This window comes from Hyperolius riggenbachi, chromosome 2 (genome assembly GCF_040937935.1).
Source record: "Hyperolius riggenbachi isolate aHypRig1 chromosome 2, aHypRig1.pri, whole genome shotgun sequence".
Lineage (NCBI taxonomy): Eukaryota > Metazoa > Chordata > Amphibia > Anura > Hyperoliidae > Hyperolius > Hyperolius riggenbachi.
The window spans coordinates 336,141,739-336,159,473 of NC_090647.1; positions in this window are offsets into that span (position 1 = coordinate 336,141,739).

A 17,735-nucleotide genomic window follows, 5' to 3' on the forward strand; every position below is an offset into this window, starting at 1 on the left:
AAAGTGGTTGATGAGTTTCTGCCTGGGACCTTTCAGATGAGGCAATGGTTTGGCTAAAACACAGATCCAAGGGTCCATGGGGACAGTGATATCAGTTTTTTGTTGTATCAGGTGAGTGACTTCTAGCCAAAATTGTTGGATAGTTGGACAGAGCCAGAATATATGGTGTATTGTGCCCTCATTTCCGCAGTTCCTCCAGCATGTTGATGGAATCGCTGGAATCCATTTATGGAGTCTTGATGGGGTATTATACCAGAGGAACAGAATTTTGTAGATATTTTCTTTTGTGATGACGCATATAGACGTTTTTGTTGCATTAAGCCAGAGTTTTGACCATGACTTTAAGTCCATAGCTGTATCTAAAGCTTCCTCCCAATAGAGCATATATTTGTGCTGATAGTTTGGCGTGGTACGTTCTGGAGAGTTGAACCATGTGTAAAGAGTTGAAATTAAGCCTGTTTGTAGAGGGCCAGATTCCCAAATAGCCTCAAATTCTGTTTTCCTGGGGAACTCCAAGGATGGGGATAAAGATAGGATAAAGTGTCTGATTTGCAAATATTGCAAGTAGTGTGAGTTTTTAAGGGATATTCTCTCTATGAGGGTTTCAAATGTATATAATTTCCCAGTAAAGGGATCCAGTAAGTCTGAGACAAACCTAATGTTCCTCTGGGCCCAAACTGATGAAGAAGCATAATTGAGGCCTGGAGTAAAAACAGGATTGCCAAATATGGGGACAAGGCTCGACCCCAGGGAGAGCAGCGCGTAACGCTTGCCCAGGACCGACCAAAGCTTTAGGTTGGACCTAATAGAAGAGTAAACAGAACTAATCTCCCGTGGGATCGAGTCCGGCCCCCACAGGTAGGCACTGGGATGGATAGGCTGCAATAAGGAGAATTCAATCTGGGACCAACGAGCATGAGGGGACCTCTCATACCATGCTAACATCTGTCTGACTTGGCTTGCTATATAATAATTATATAAATTAGGCACTGACAGACCACCAAACTGTCTTTGTAGTGTAAGAACTGATTTGGATATCCTAGGAGGTTTTCTATGCCAAATAAAACGCATTAATGCTTTCTGCAGAGGAAGGATAAGTGAGCGAGGCATCCATACAGGAATGGAGGAAAAAATATATACTAATTTAGGTAGAGAGTTCATTTTGAAAGCTGCCATTCGGCCTATCCATGATATGTTATATTCGTCCCATTTGGTTAAATCTTTCATAATTCTAGATATCAGTGGGATTACATTGTGATGTAAGAGTTTAGCTGAATTTTTGCATATAGATATTCCTAAATACTTCAATGTTTCCTTTTGCCATCTGTATGGAAACCTCGACTGCAGTCCCTCCAATGCTTGAGTTGTTAGATAGAATGAAAGGGCTTCTGACTTTTTCCCATTCATTTTATAGTTAGAGAACCTGCCAAACTCCGAGAGCTCCACATGCAGATTGGGTAAAGAGACATGGGGGTTGGTGATGGACAAGAGTACGTCATCAGCAAAAAGGGATAGCTTAAACTCCGATTTCCCCACCTGTACCCCTTGTATGTCAGGGCTGCCCCTTATTCTGGCTGCTAGAGGTTCTATAGAAAGAGCAAACAATAGTGGGGACAAGGGGCAGCCCTGACGTGTACCATTAGAAATTGCAAAAAATTTGTGGGGATCAGTAAATGGGACTTTCAACGCTACTTTGGGATTGGAATACAACTTCTGAAGTACAGTTATAAATATTCCCCCAAAGCCCATTATCTTCAGTGTTTGAAACAAAAATGGCCAACTTAGCCTATCAAAGGCTTTTTCCGCGTCTAAACTTAGTAAAATAGAGGGTATCTTATGGTGATTGATATGATCCACTAGATCTATAGTACGGCGGATGTTATCGCCCGCAAAGCGTCCTGTCATAAATCCTACTTGGTCCCTATCTATTAATGAGGGGAGAATTGGAGTCAGTCTATTAGCCAAAACCTTGGTAAAGATCTTCAAGTCTGTATTTAATAAAGAAATTGGCCTGTAATTTTTGACGTCTAATGGGTCTCTGTCAGGCTTTGGAATGACCACCATGTGGGATTTAAGCATAGATTCAGGTATTGGGTCCAATCCCATGAAACTATTAAATAAGATAACCAATTTAGGGGTCAGTAGGTCTCTAAATTTTTTATAATAGGCCATAGTAAACCCGTCAGGGCCCGGGGCTTTATGTGGTTTGGCTTGTTTTAGCACTTCATTCACTTCTTCTGCTTGTATCTGAGCGTTTAAATGATTTAAGTGTTCTGAGGAAAGGGTGGGGAGGTTACAGGAGCGTAAATAATTTCTTATATCTGATATAGAAGGAGGGGGATTATCACTCAGATTGTATACTTCCGAGAAATATTCCCTGAATATGGTAGATATCCTGGCCAGATCATGTTGTATTACCCCTTTTTTATCTTTTAATGAAAATACTGCATTGCGTGTTTTTATGTCTCTTAATTTTTTAGCCAATATGGTATGGGCTCTGTTACCCTTCTCATAAAAGAGTTGCTTAGTAAAAAGTATAGCTTTTTCCACATTAGCATATTGTAAATCGGATAATTTTTTACGAACTAAATTTAATTGAGTTAAGATATTCTTTGTAGGGGAAATCTTGTGGGATTCTTCGAGTGAGGCTATTTGTTGGAGGAGATCATCTATTTGTTTTAGGGATTCCCTTTTCTTATAAGTAGCAATTGAGATGAATTTTCCCCTAATTGTGGCCTTATGGGCCTCCCATATGGTTGAATAGCGTGGCACTGAGCCTGTGTTATGATCAAAATAATTTTGAATGCTCTCCATTATGTCTTGAGTAATGTCCTCGTTTATCAGAAGACTGTTGTTCAGTTTCCAGACTGAAGGCAGTTTAGGGTTATTAGCAAGGTTCAGAACCATTTCTAAAGGAGCATGATCCGACCAAGATATTGGGCCTATGTCAGAAGTAATTACTGAATTCAATAGGGCTGGGGAAACAAAAAAGTGATCAATTCTTGTGTATGTAGAGGATGTGTGGGAATAAAAAGTGAAGTCGTATTCATCTGCATGCAGAGCTCTCCAAGCGTCGCAGTATCCAAAGTTTTTTAGAAGTGCTCTAAATTCCCTGGATATTCGGCATATGGAGGAGAAATTTGAAGGAGTGTGTTCGGATCTACGGTCTCTTGTTGGAAAGCAAATTAAATTAAAATCCCCACCCAATATAACATTAGGGCAGGCCATTTGTTCTATTTTCTTAAACACCTTTCCTAAGAATAGTAGCTGATGGTCATTAGGAACATACACAGTTGCTAAAATAATATCTAGTCCGTGTAGTGAACCTTGTAGAATGAGGTAACGTCCACCTGGATCACTGCAGACTGATTTAATCAGAATGGGGCATCTATTATGTATTAGAATGGCTACACCAGCCTTTTTTACTTTTGCGTTAGCACAGTATGAGGTAGGGTAGTGTTTGTTCTTTAGGTATCCAGGTTTTTTGGTGGAAAATCTTGTTTCCTGCAGAAAAACTATATCTGCATTAATTCTATTTAAATCTCTTAAAGCAAGATAACGTTTCCTAGTTGAATTCAATCCTTTTGTATTTAGAGTGACTAATTTAATCATTGAAGTATAGTATAAACTAGCTTTGCAGTCTGCAGTGATCTCCCTGGACCCCCCCTATCAGAGAGATTAGTGTCTGGGTTGGCAGCCCTTAAAAATACATAGAAGATGAGAAAGAAAGAAGAAAGAGTAGAAACAGAATTTAGAAGGAAGAAAGATAAAGAAAAGAAAATAGAAAACCAGAATGAACATTCCGCTATTGTAAGTAGGAAGAGATCCCTGGACATATTAAGCATAATAACCATACTCATGTTTTCAATCCAGGGTGTAAGCTGAAAAACCAAGATCAGTACAAGGACCAAATTTGTCCTCGTTTGGATGTGCCCCACTGCACAACCTTGTGGGGGAGACATACGAGCACCTTGCGGCCTTCCGGTCCGCGAGTCCCAGCCAACCATGCCTGTAGCTTTTCATTATGAGCGTTAAATCTGGCATCATATAATAATAAACATAGTCTCGAATCGAACCTCTCAAGTGGCAGGGCTTTTGGGGGAAAGGCGAGGTGGTGGAGTATCGCTTGAGTTGCGGGTCTTTGCTGGTGAGCTTGGAGGGGGCAGCTTTGGCATTCGTAGGCCCAGACCTTTGAGCAAATCTGGAGCGTCTTCCGGGGAGGAAATCGCGTGATAAACCCCATCTCTTACAACTATTAACTTAAAGGGATATCCCCATCTATACTGGATTCCTTTTTCCCTTAATAACGTGGTGACCGGGCGTAGTTTTCTTCTCTTTGCCAGAGTTACCGGAGAAATGTCATTAAAGATTTGGACCTCATGGTCTTTAAATACGTAAGATGGCGTGTTTCTTGTCGCAACAGATATTATCTCCTTTGCCTCGTAATAGTGGAATTTTGCTATAATATCTCTTAACAGAGGGGCTCCTTCGGGACGCGGGCCTAAGGCTCTGTGGGCCCTGTCAAAGCGCCACATCTCTTGCGGAGTGTCCGGGGATATGTCCGTACAGAGGCTTGTTAAGTAAGCTCTAATATCTGGGGGCTTGACTGTGTCAGGTACCCCTCTTACCCGGAGGTTGGATCTTCGGTCACGGTTCTCGTGATCCTCGATGGAGCGCTGAAGTTCAGCCACGGTATCCGAGAGCCTGTAGTTCTCCTCCTCGAGGTGTGAGCATCGTTCCTCCAGTGACTCGACCGACTGTTGGAGTGACGTGGTGCGGGTTAAGACTACTTCAATATCTGAACGTAGATCTGCTACCGCTGCGGAGACCGCCTCTTTGACCGTAGTGGTCAGTTTCTCGTGGAGGTCTGCTAGGCATGTTTCCAGCACTTGCCTTGTGATGTAGTCGGGCGCTGGAATGGATTCCTCACTGCGCGGAGACTTGGGAGACGCCATCTTGGGCGGGTCGGATTGCTGTTTAGGCCTCTGGAAGTAGGCGTCTAATTTCTTAGCTTTCTCCGGTCTCCTTTTCCTTTTAGGTCCCATATACGGCTGCACCTCGCTTTTCGGGGTCTCGATCCCACCACTCCGATATTTATTTTCTAGATAAAAGCGCCAGAGTTCTCAGTTTGTAGGCCAGTGATCAGCGGAGCTCCCGGACTAAGCGGCCATCTTGCTCAGCGCCGCGCATGCGCCCCACTGACAATCTCTTTAACTAACTAATAGATATGTCGCGAACATAGAACTTCCACAAAATGTTCGCGAATCTGCGAATCTGGCGAACCGCCATAGAATTCAATGGGCAGGTGAATTTTAAAACCTACAAAGACTGTTTCTGGCCACAAAAGTGATGGAAAAGTTGTTTCAAGGGGTCTAACACCTGGACAGGGGCATGCCAGAGGGGGATCCATGCCAAAAGTCTCACCAAAAATGACGGAGTTGACACAAAGTCAGGTTTTAAACCCTAATGGGCAGAAATCACATTATGCACAGCTGTGGGTGTCAGTGGGCTGTGAAGTGAGAGAGATACAATACACAGAGAGATACAATAGTACTATCAGAATACAGTGAAATAATGCATTGGAGTGGTTCTGTGCCTGCAACTTAATGAGGCAACAGTACAGCAGTAGTGTGCACACAGCTCTGGGTGTTAGTGGGCTGTGGAGTGTCACGCACACAAAAAAACCCCACAGGAGACCGATGTACTAGCCATCAAAAGGACTGTTTGGGGTGCTTTCACAGCAAGTAAGGAACAAGAACACCGGCCCAGCTAATACTTTCCCTACCTATCTGCAGCAAGTCTGACCCTGCTCTTGCTAACAGTCATCAGCCAGCAGAGAATGAATTCAATATGGCCACTGCAACTGCTTTTTGATAGGGGGATGGGGGGTCCAGGAAGGGGTGCTAACTGATTGGCTGCTATTTGCCACTGTGAGGTAAGGGGTCAAAGTTTAGCTCAATCATAATGTATAGGGGCAAATCGAACACGCCATATGTTTGCTGTTCGCCATGAAATCGAACAGCCGATGTTCGCAGAATACTGCTCGCCAGCGAAGTGTTTGGGCCATCTCCACTAACTAATGCATTGTATTTTTTTAGTACAGAATTTCTTTAAAAAGGAACTCTAACCCAAGATTGAACTTCATTTCAATCTGTAACCTATACTCCCTTTCGCTTAAAAAATCTTTACCTTTTCTCAAATAGATCACCATGGACATCAGTGTGTGGCTGATATTGAGGTGAAACCCCTCCCGCAGTGTGATGTTATGGCCATGACAATTTCCTGTCTGTGAAGCTCGTTGAAAATAACGGATGCTGCCAACTGCCAAGTAAGCAGTATCTCCCTCTGTTCCCAAATTGGCTGGCCAATGTTGGAAGTAGCCAAGACATGTGGCCAAAGTCATAAGTAAGAGAATACACTATACCTTGGCTGGTGAAGTAAAAAAAAGTGTTTTCTTCTGAATGTGCAACCTGCAGACCTATGCCTAACACTAACCTTCACCTCTAGTACCTAACACTATCCTTCACCTCTAGTGCCTAACACTAACCTTCACCTCTAGTACCTAACACTAACCTTCACCTCTAGTGCCTAACACTAACCTTCACCTCTAGTACCTAACACTAACCTTCACCTCTAGTACCTAACACTAACCTTCACCTCTAGTACCTAACACTAACCTTCACCTCTAGTACCTAACACTAACCTTCACCTCTAGTGCCTAACACTAACCTTCACCTCTAGTACCTAACACTAACCTTCACCTCTAGTGCCTAACACTAACCTTCACCTCTAGTACCTAACACTAACCTTCACCTCTAGTGCCTAACACTAACCTTCACCTCTAGTACCTAACACTAACCTTCACCTCTAGTGCCTAACACTAACCTTCACCTCTAGTACCTAACACTAACCTTCACCTCTAGTGCCTAACACTAACCTTCACCTCTAGTACCTAACACTAACCTTCACCTTTAGTGCCTAACACTAACCTTCACCTCTAGTACCTAACACTAACCTTCACCTCTAGTACCTAACACTAACCTTCACCTCTAGTGCCTAACACTAACCTTCACCTCTAGTACCTAACACTAACCTTCACCTCTAGTACCTAACACTAACCTTCACCTCTAGTACCTAACACTAACCTTCACCTCTAGTACCTAACACTAACCTTTACCTCTAGTGCCTAACACTAATCTCCACTCTCCTCTGACTAACAGTAACCTCCCCTCTACTATACTTAAAATTAACCTCCTCTCCCCTGTGCCTACCACTAACCTCCCCCTCTTCTCTGCCCAGGGACGGATCAAGACCAAGTTGCGCCTGGGGCAAGGTCAGGTTTTGGCGCCTAAAGGTCAGGTTTTGGCGCCTAAACTGCCATTCATTTTGCCGCCTTTTTGAGAATTCAACAAACTGCGCCTGGGGCAAGATACCCGCTTGCCCCCCCCCCCCCCCCCCCCCCTAGATCCGTCCCTGTCTCTGCCTAACCCTACCCATTCCACCTCTGCACATCCTGTCATAGACAAGATAGTGAAAACACCAGGTAAATATTGGAATGGCAGGTGGGCTATTTTGCACATTGGCCTGCCAATGTTGGACTTTGGCTGGTGATTTTACAACTAAATTGGCTATTTTGAAAAAATAGTGGGCCAGTTCCCATTTTGGCCGACTTCTTGCTTTGGTCATAACATATATTTAAAATATCCTTTTAACCTTTCCCATTGATGGTGGGTATGTTTATAGATAAAAGCAGTTGGTGCTCTCCATTTTTTTCATGTCTGTCAGAACTAAAAATAATGTTCCTACATGCTCACAGTGGATCAAAGAATATGAATGAATTACACTGAGAGTATCAATCATTCATGTTCTATCTATTTTTTAACTTCTCACTTTTGAAATGTCTTAATTTATTTTCCCCTACTACTATCTTTTGGTAAAGTTCTTCTTAAAGTGTACCAATATATATATTTACTTTTTGATAATTGTAACAGTTCCTTTTATTCCTTCTCCCTGTTAAAATCAAAAATTGTTTATACTCTTAATGACTGTTTTAAAACAGAGCTGAGATTCATTTTTTCATGTAGTGCTAGATAATCATCTACTGTACATTTACATTTTAATCCTCTCAAAAGTCCTGCAGTCCCCAAAGTTTCAGTTTGTCTGGCAGCTGATGCTACATTGTACGCATTCTTGGCATGTATAAGATTTTGGACTATGTACTGCAAATGCCAGTGGTGTAGTCACCTCCTTGGCATCCGGTGGTCTTGTGAGATTACAAAAGAAGATGGAACAAGACAGCAGCTCCAGAAAAAGATTTGGCAGTGGCATTTTCAGGACAGGAAACAAAACTGGGGTGTGGACAGCAGGCAGAAAAACTTCAAAAATTGGGTCAGCTTAAAGTATTTCTGATGTCAATGCATAAAAATAAAATCAAGAGTTGCTGTTCAAAGGGAATCTGAAGTGAAAATAAACGTATGGAATAATGAATTGTATGTGTAGTACCGCTAAGAAATAAAACATTAGCAGCAGATATATGAGTCTAATATTGTTTCCAGTACAGGAATAGTTAAGAAACTTCAGTTGTTATCTATGAAAAAGAGCTTCTCTGAGCTCCCTGACCCAACTTGGGTTGGAGATAGTCCTTTTTCCTGAAGCACTTATACATCAAATAAACAGTGAGAGGCAGCTAAGATAATATTATACTGCAGGGAGTTCAAAGGGTCATTAGCTCTGCTCTGTTTCATAGTTTAACCACTTCACCACTGAGGGGTTTTACCCCCTAAGCACCAGAGCAATTTTCACCTTTCAGCGCTCCTTCCATTCATTCGTCTATAACTTTATCATTACTTATCGCAATGAAATGAACTATATCTTGTTTTTTCCGCCACCAATTAGGCTTTCTTTAGGTGGGACATTATGCCAAGAATTATTTTATTCTAAATGTGTTTTAATGGGAATATAGGAAAAATGTGGGAAAAAATTAATTATTTTTCAGTTTTCGGCCATTATAGTTTTTAAATAATGCATGCTACTGTAATCAGAGCCGGGACAAAGTCCTCCAGCACCCAAGGCTGAGACACCAAAGTGCGCCCCTCCATCCCTGCCACCCCAGCCGTCACACTGATTGCTATTACACTAAGAGGCGCCACAGGGCCCACAACCTCCCCAACACCTTAATCTCTAGTTATCTGGCTTGCAGTCACTGCCATGTATCCCCCTTCTCCTATTTCTTTCTGCTTCAAACACAATTAGGAATGCCAGCTGAATGAATTCTGCTCCCCCTCCTACACTGCGCCCTGAGGCTGGAGCCTCTCCAGCCTATGCCTCGGCCCGGCCTTGACTGTAATTAAAACCCATGAAATTGATTTTCCCTTTTGTCCCGGTTATAAAAACGTTTAAATTATGTCCCTATCACAATGTTTGGCGCCAATATTTTATTTGGAAATAAAGGTTCCCTTTTTTAGTTTTGCGTCCATCCCTAATTACAAGCCCATAGTTTATAAAGTAACAGTATTATACCCTCTTGACATAAATATTTAAAAAGTTCAGTCCCTAAGGTAACTATATATTTTTTTTAATTGTAAATTTTTTATTTTTTTTTTAATTTCAAAACAAAAAATGGGGAGTGTGGGAGGTAATGAGTTAATTTTTTGTGTAACACTAATGTATTTCTATGTAAAAAATGCTTAGGGTGTAGTTTTTCTATTTGGCCACAAGATGGCAACAGTAACTTTTTGCTTATTGCGACCTGCGAGCATCCTTCCAGACGCTCGCAGGAAGTAGTAGGAGGCTGTGAGTGTTTTTTTTTTCACAATGATCGCACTGCCCATCGGAGAGCAGCGGATCATTGCGGGGCTTAGATCAATGAACGGGAATGGATTTTCCCGTTCATTGATCTCCAGGCGAGCGGGCGGCGGCGTGTTTACTAGCGGCGGGTGGCGTGTTTACGAGCGGGAGCGCAGGCAGCGGCGGGAGCGCGGAAAGTACGGATTTCTCCGTCCCTGGGGGTTAAAGGATGGAAAAAGGGATGGAGAAATTCGTACTGGCGGGGGTAAAGTGGTTAAAATACAGAGTGTGGCTTGTAATTGCAAAAATGACAGAATGATGCAATGTCATTAAAAAAAGCTATATAAATGAAAATACAAATATGAGAGTCTTCTTTGCTACTAATGTTTTACTAATTATCCGCAAAAACTCGGTATACAGAGGTGCCAGAGTAGAGTAAAAAGTTTTAAAAACTGGTTAAAAGCAGAGGGGGATGTTAGGATGGACTTAAAACTCAGTGGATCAAGCAATAGGTTTGAGCGCCTCTCACAGAGGCGCTCAAACCTATTGCTTGACCCATTGAGTTGTGCTCAATGGGTCACGCCCGCGAAACGCGTTGCATTTGTGGAGTTGAAGAAATTATTTGTCAATTCTGTTTTAACGAGACTCAAGTGAGTTTTGTTTTTTGTAAGAAGGAGGTAAGTCCACCCTAACATCCCCCTCTGCTTTTAAGCGGTTTTTAAAACTTTTTACTCTACTCTGGCGCTGCTGTATACCGTGTTTTTGCTGGTCTTCTAGTCCACCCTGGGTGGAGGTGTGCATCCCCAGGGGTGAGCCTGGGGTGCCTGGCACCTGGGTGCAAGATTTTCTCTGGCGCCTATGGGAGTGGTTAAATTAACCACGCCCAACCACTTAAACACACCCATATCCTGCCTAATCACACCCACACCTTCCACCTCTGTCAGAATCTCATATTAATGCAGAGAAATGATCATCCCCCTTGCCCAAATTGTATACAAATGTTAAATGGTTTGCAGATAAGTTGAGTGAATTTCAAGATTCGTGAGTAAATTAGATTATTGTAAATTGCAGTATTATTTTTGGAAGTGAGCTGTTTATTCCTACAAGGTTAAAAATGAGATAGTATTGAAGAGATGTCCACATATTATGCAGTATTGTTGTGTTAGTAAATTTAACCATCTAAGTTCAAGATATACACTGCTTAGCTAAGCCTATTTTATACGCAAGATGTTAATCACATAGTGTTCACGCATATCTAATAAACTGATCAATAAAATATACTTTATTTCAGATTGTATAAAACTAGTTAGGCCATGAGCCCTGTGTCGGCCATTATCAATTATAACCACAGGGGGCATCTCTTGTGCCTGCTACTAACACTTATAACCACAAGGGGCCTCTATAGAACTCTATCTAAAAATAAAAATGAAATCATACCTGTATTTATAGAGATGTTATAAACAATTAAGTCATTGTTTGGAAATTCCCTTATATCATTTCTTGGGGGAAATTCTCTATAAAAAGAGAGTTTTCAGGCTGTATATTTATTCATTACCTGATGCCCTAGCTGATTGAAACATCCTAGGCCAACGTTTATCCTTCTCACAGACGTGACTCTGAAACCCAAGAGAGGTAATATGCAATTATTCTTGGTGAATTCTTTGACAATTAGTCTATGCAAAAGTTAAAGACTTGTCTTTTTAAACTTCAGCAGTTTTTTGAGTTTTAGATAACTTTTTTCTATGCTATAAGTTTTACTATTCAAACGCAATTGCAAGCTTAGAAGCAATTAACAAGCTTTGATGGATTAAGATATATCTACTTTAAGTTCTTTATATAAGAATAGAACTTCATAAATCATCTTTTAAGGATAAAGCTATATTGTGTGTAACATACACTGTTCAATCTCGAGACAACACAATCGATGAAGGATAAAAGCTACAGCAGAATATTTGCTATATTGAAATGGACTCTTTTTTTTTTTTTTTTATATTTAAAATTTTTATTAGATAAGATGATAAAGGCTCATAACAAAATTGTTTCCAATTTACACTTGTACAAGAGGTTACAGTGCAATAAAACACAGAACATACCAAGACTCTTATCTGTTTGGGTAACTATCTAATAATAGGCATTTTCTGTAAACTATTATATAACATTCTCAGTAGAGTTGGGCCGAACGGTTCGCCTGCGAACGGTTCCATGCGAACTTCAGTGGTTCGCGTTCGCGTCCCGCAGGCGAACCTTTGCGGAAGTTCGGTTCGCCCCATAATGCACATGGAGGGTCAACTTTGACCCTCTACATCACAGTCAGCAGGCCCAGTGTAGCCAATTAGGCTACACTAGCCCCTGGAGCCCCACCCCCCCTTATATAAGGCAGGCAGCGGCGGCCATTACGGCCACTTGTGTGCCTGCATTAGTCAGAGTAGGGCGAGCTGCTGCAGACTGTCTCTCAGGGAAAGATTAGTTAGGCTTAGCTTGTTCCTGTCTGGCTGCATACCTGTTCTGTGAACCCACCACTGCATACCTGTGCTGTGAACCCACCACTGCATACCTGTGCTGTGAACCCACCACTGCATACCTGTTCTGTTCAGTGGACCCGCCACTGTATACCTGTTCATTGAACCCACCACTGCATACCTGTGCTGTGAACCCACCACTGCATACCTGTGCTGTGAACCCACCACTGCATACCTGTGCTGTGAACCCACCACTGCATACCTGTTCTGTTCAGTGGACCCGCCACTGCATACCTGTTCTGTTTAGTGAACCCGCCACTGCATACCTGTTCTGTTCAGTGAACCCACCGCATCAGTGCGCATACCTGTTCTGTTCAGTGGACCCGCCACTGCATACCTGTTCTGTTTAGTGAACCGCCACTGTATACCTGTTCTGTTTAGTGAACCGCCACTGTATACCTGTTCTGTTTAGTGAACCCGCCACTGCATACCTGTTCTGTTCAGTGGACCCGCCACTGCATACCTGTTCTGTTTAGTGAACCCGCCACTGCATACCTGTTCTGTTCAGTGGACCCGCCACTGTATACCTGTTCTGTTTAGTGAACCCGCCACTGCATACCTGTTCTGTTCAGTGGACCCACCGCATCAGTGCGCATACCTGTGCAGTTAAGTGAACCCGCCACTGCATACCTGTTCTGTTCAGTGGACCCGCCACTGCTTACCTGTTCTGTTTAGTGAACCGCCACTGTATACCTGTTCTGTTTAGTGAACCCGCCACTGCATACCTGTTCTGTTCAGTGAACCCACCGCATCAGTGCGCATACCTGTGCAGTTAAGTGAACCCGCCACTGCATACCTGTTCTGTTCAGTGAACCCACCGCATCAGTGCGCATACCTGTGCAGTTAAGTGAACCCGCCACTGCATACCTGTTCTGTTCAGTGGACCCGCCACTGCATACCTGTTCTGTTTAGTGAACCGCCACTGTATACCTGTTCTGTTTAGTGAACCCGCCACTGCATACCTGTTCTGTTCAGTGAACCCACCGCATCAGTGCGCATACCTGTGCAGTTAAGTGAACCCGCCACTGCATACCTGTTCTGTTCAGTGAACCCACCGCATCAGTGCGCATACCTGTGCAGTTAAGTGAACCCGCCACTGCATACCTGTTCTGTTCAGTGAACCCACCGCATCAGTGCGCATACCTGTGCAGTTAAGTGAACCCGCCACTGCATACCTGTTCTGTTCAGTGGACCCGCCACTGCATACCTGTTCTGTTTAGTGAACCGCCACTGTATACCTGTTCTGTTTAGTGAACCCGCCACTGCATACCTGTTCTGTTTAGTGAACCCGCCACTGCATACCTGTTCTGTTCAGTGGACCCGCCACTGCTTACCTGTTCTGTTTAGTGAACCGCCACTGTATACCTGTTCTGTTTAGTGAACCCGCCACTGCATACCTGTTCTGTTCAGTGAACCCACCGCATCAGTGCGCATACCTGTGCAGTTAAGTGAACCCGCCACTGCATACCTGTTCTGTTCAGTGAACCCACCGCATCAGTGCGCATACCTGTGCAGTTAAGTGAACCCGCCACTGCATACCTGTTCTGTTCAGTGAACCCACCGCATCAGTGCGCATACCTGTGCAGTTAAGTGAACCCGCCACTGCATACCTGTTCTGTTCAGTGGACCCGCCACTGCATACCTGTTCTGTTTAGTGAATCGCCACTGTATACCTGTTCTGTTTAGTGAACCCGCCACTGCATACCTGTTCTGTTCAGTGGACCCGCCACTGCATACCTGTTCTGTGAACCCGCCACTGTATACCTGTTCTGTTCAGTGAACCCACCGCATCAGTGCGCATACCTGTGCAGTTAAGTGAACCCACCTACCTACGTGAGTGCACGCAGTGTGATATACCACTCCGTGCATACCCGATATGGACAAAACAGGTAGAGGAAGAGGTAGTGGCAGAGCCAGAGGAAGGCCACCCGGCAGGTCTGCGCGAGGTCGTGTAAATTTAATTTCGTGTGGACCTGGGCCACAGTACAGTGCTCGGAAGAAGGCACGTCCCATCACCTCCCAAGATTGTCAGGACGTGGTTGAGTATTTAGCGACACAGAACACCTCATCTTGCTCAGCCACCAGTGCTACTACTAGCACCACTTCCGCTGCATTTGACACTTCGCAAGAATTATTTAGTGGTGAAATCACTGATGCACAGCCATTGTTGTTACAGCCAGATGAATTTTCACCAGCTCATATGTCTGAGTTACGCGGCAACATTATGGATGTAACGTGTAAGGAGGATGAAGGACCTACTGATGTTGGTGCATGTTTGGATTTGTCTGAGGCAAGCGAAGCTGGGCAGGATGATTATGATGATGACGATGATAGGGATCCTCTGTATGTACCCAATAGAGGAGATGAAGAGGGGGACAGTTCAGAGGGGGAGTCAGAGAGTAAGAGGAGGAGAGAAGTTGCTGAAAGAAGCTGGGGCAGCTCTTCGTCAGAAACAGCTGGTGGCACTGTCCGGCACCATGTATTGCCACCTATGTACAGCCAGCCAACTTGCCCTTCAGCATCAGCTGCTGAGGTCCCCATAGTGCCCACATCCCAGGGTGGCTCAGCGGTGTGGAAATTTTTAAATGTGTGTGCCTCAGATCGGACCAAAGCCATCTGCTCGCTCTGCCAACAAAAATTGAGCCGTGGAAAGGCCAACACTCACGTAGGGACAAGTGCCTTACGAAGGCACCTGGAGAAAAGGCACAAACAGCAATGGGATGGCCACCTGAGCAAAAGCAGCAGCAGCACACAAAAGCAAAGCCACCCTCCTTCTCCTCTTCCTCCTCCATCAGGTGCATTATCTGCTTCTGCCGCTTTCTCCCTTCCACCTTCACAGGCACCCTCCTCCACTCCGCCTCTGCCCTTGAGCGCTTCCTGCTCCTCTGCCCACAGCAGCAGTCAGGTGTCCGTGAAGGAAATGTTTGAGCGGAAGAAGCCAATTTCGGCCAGTCACCCCCTTGCCCGCCGTCTGACAGCTGGCGTGGCGGAACTGTTAGCTCGGCAGCTGTTACCATACCGGCTGGTGGACTCTGAGGCCTTCCGTAAATTTGTGGCCATCGGAACACCGCAGTGGAAGATGCCAGGCCGCACTTATTTTTCGAGAAAGGCCATACCCCAACTGCACCGTGAAGTTGAGAGGCAAGTGGTGTCATCTCTTGCGAAGAGCGTTGGGTCAAGGGTACACCTGACCACGGATGCCTGGTCTGCCAAGCACGGGCAGGGCCGCTACATTACCTACACAGCCCATTGGGTGAACCTGGTGGTGAACGATGGCAAGCAGGGCGCAGCGGACCAAATTGTGACACCTCCACGGCTTGCAGGCAGGCCTCCTGCCACCTCCTCTCCTCCTGCTACATGCTCTTCGCTGTCCTCCTCCTCCTTGGCTGAGTGGCAGTTCTCCTCTCCAGCTACACAGCCCCAGCTCCGCAGGGCCTATGCTGCATGCCAGGTACGACGGTGTCACGCCATCTTAGACATGGCTTGTCTCAAAGCGGAGAGTCACACTGGAGCAGCTCTCCTGGCTGCTCTTAAGAAACAGGTGGATGAGTGGCTGACCCCGCACCACCTGGAGATAGGCAACGTGGTGTGCGACAACGGCAGCAATCTGCTTGCCGCTTTGCATATGGGGAAGCTGACACACATACCCTGCATGGCACATGTCATGAATCTAGTGGTTCAAAGATTTGTGGCAAAGTACCCTGGCTTAGCGAATGTCCTGAAGCAGGCCAGGAAGTTCTGTGGGCATTTGAGGCGGTCTTACACAGCCATGGCACGCTTTGCGGAAATTCAGCGCAAAAACAACATGCCGGTGAGACGCCTCATTTGCGATAGCCCGACTCGCTGGAACTCGACCCTGCTCATGTTCTCCCGCCTGCTAGAACAGAAGAAAGCCGTGACCCACTACCTCTACAACTGGAGTAGAATGAAACAGTCTGGGAAGATGGGGATGTTCTGGCCCGACAACTGGACACTGATGGAGAATGCATGCAGGCTCATGCGGCCGTTTGAGGAGGTGACCAACCCGGTGAGCCGCAGTGAGGGCACCATCAGCGACTTAATTCCCTACGCTTACTTCTTGGAGCGTGCTGTGCGTAGAGTGGCGGATGAAGCTGCGAATGAGCGTGACCAGGAACCGTTACGGCAGGAACAGGCATGGGACCAATTTTCATCAGACCCAGCTGTTTCCTCAACACCTGCGGCAGCACAGAGGGGGGAGGAGGAGGAAGAAGAGAAGTCGTGTGCAGAAGACGAATCAGACTCAGAGGATGATGAGCAAGGTGTTTCTTTGGGGGAGGAGGAGGAGGAGGAGGGGACAGCGGCAGGAGAACAACCTCAGCAGGCATCGCAAGGGGCTTGTGCTGCTCAACCTTCCCGTGGTATTGTTCGCGGCTGGGGGGAGGAGGTTGACTTACCTGACGTCACTGAGGAAGATCAAGAGGAGATGGAGGGTACTGGATCCGACTTTGTGCAGATGTCGTCTTTTATGCTGTCCTGCCTGTTGAGGGACCCCCGTATAAAAAACCTCAAGGGGAATGAGCTGTACTGGGTGGCCACACTACTAGACCCTCAGTACAGGCACAAAGTGGCGGACCTGTTACCAACTCACCGGAAGGTGGAAAGGATGCAGCACATGCAGAACCAGCTGTCAACTATGCTTTACAATGCCTTTAAGGGTGATGTGACGGCACAACGCCAGCAAGGTACCACTGCCACTAATCCTCCTCCCGTGTCCACGCAGTCAAAGACAGGACGCTCCAGCGATCTCATGGTGATGTCGGACATGCGGACGTTCTTTAGTCCAACGCCTCGCCGTAGCCCTTCCGGATCCACCCTCCACCAACGCCTGGAACGGCAGGTAGCCGACTACCTGGCCTTAAGTGTGGATGTAGACACTGCTGTGAACAGCGATGAGGAACCCTTGAACTACTGGGTGCGCAGGCTTGACCTGTGGCCAGAGCTGTCCCAATTTGCCATCCAACTTCTCTCCTGCCCTGCCTCAAGCGTCCTCTCAGAAAGGACCTTCAGCGCAGCTGGAGGCATTGTCACAGAGAAGAGAAGTCGCCTAAGTCACAAAAGTGTTAAGTACCTCACCTTTATCAAAATGAATGAGGCATGGATCCCGGAGGGCTGCTGCCCGCCCCAAGACTAAGTCAGTCCCCGCACATACAGCATCTCTGCCTGCACGCCGTGTGACTGGCTGCCTGGCCTGCCCCAAGAAGACTAAGTCGCTCCCAGTCCCTCCACACAGCATGTCTGCCTGCAGGCCGCTTGACTACCTTCTCCGCCACCACCAACAGGGTCCGGGACTCCAGGCGGATTGCTGAATTTTTTAGGCCGCTGCTAGCAGCGGCCGCTGTAATAATTTTTCGGGTGCGTGTACATGACTGCCTAATTTTTCTGGCTGCACTGCGGGCAGCTGCAACAACA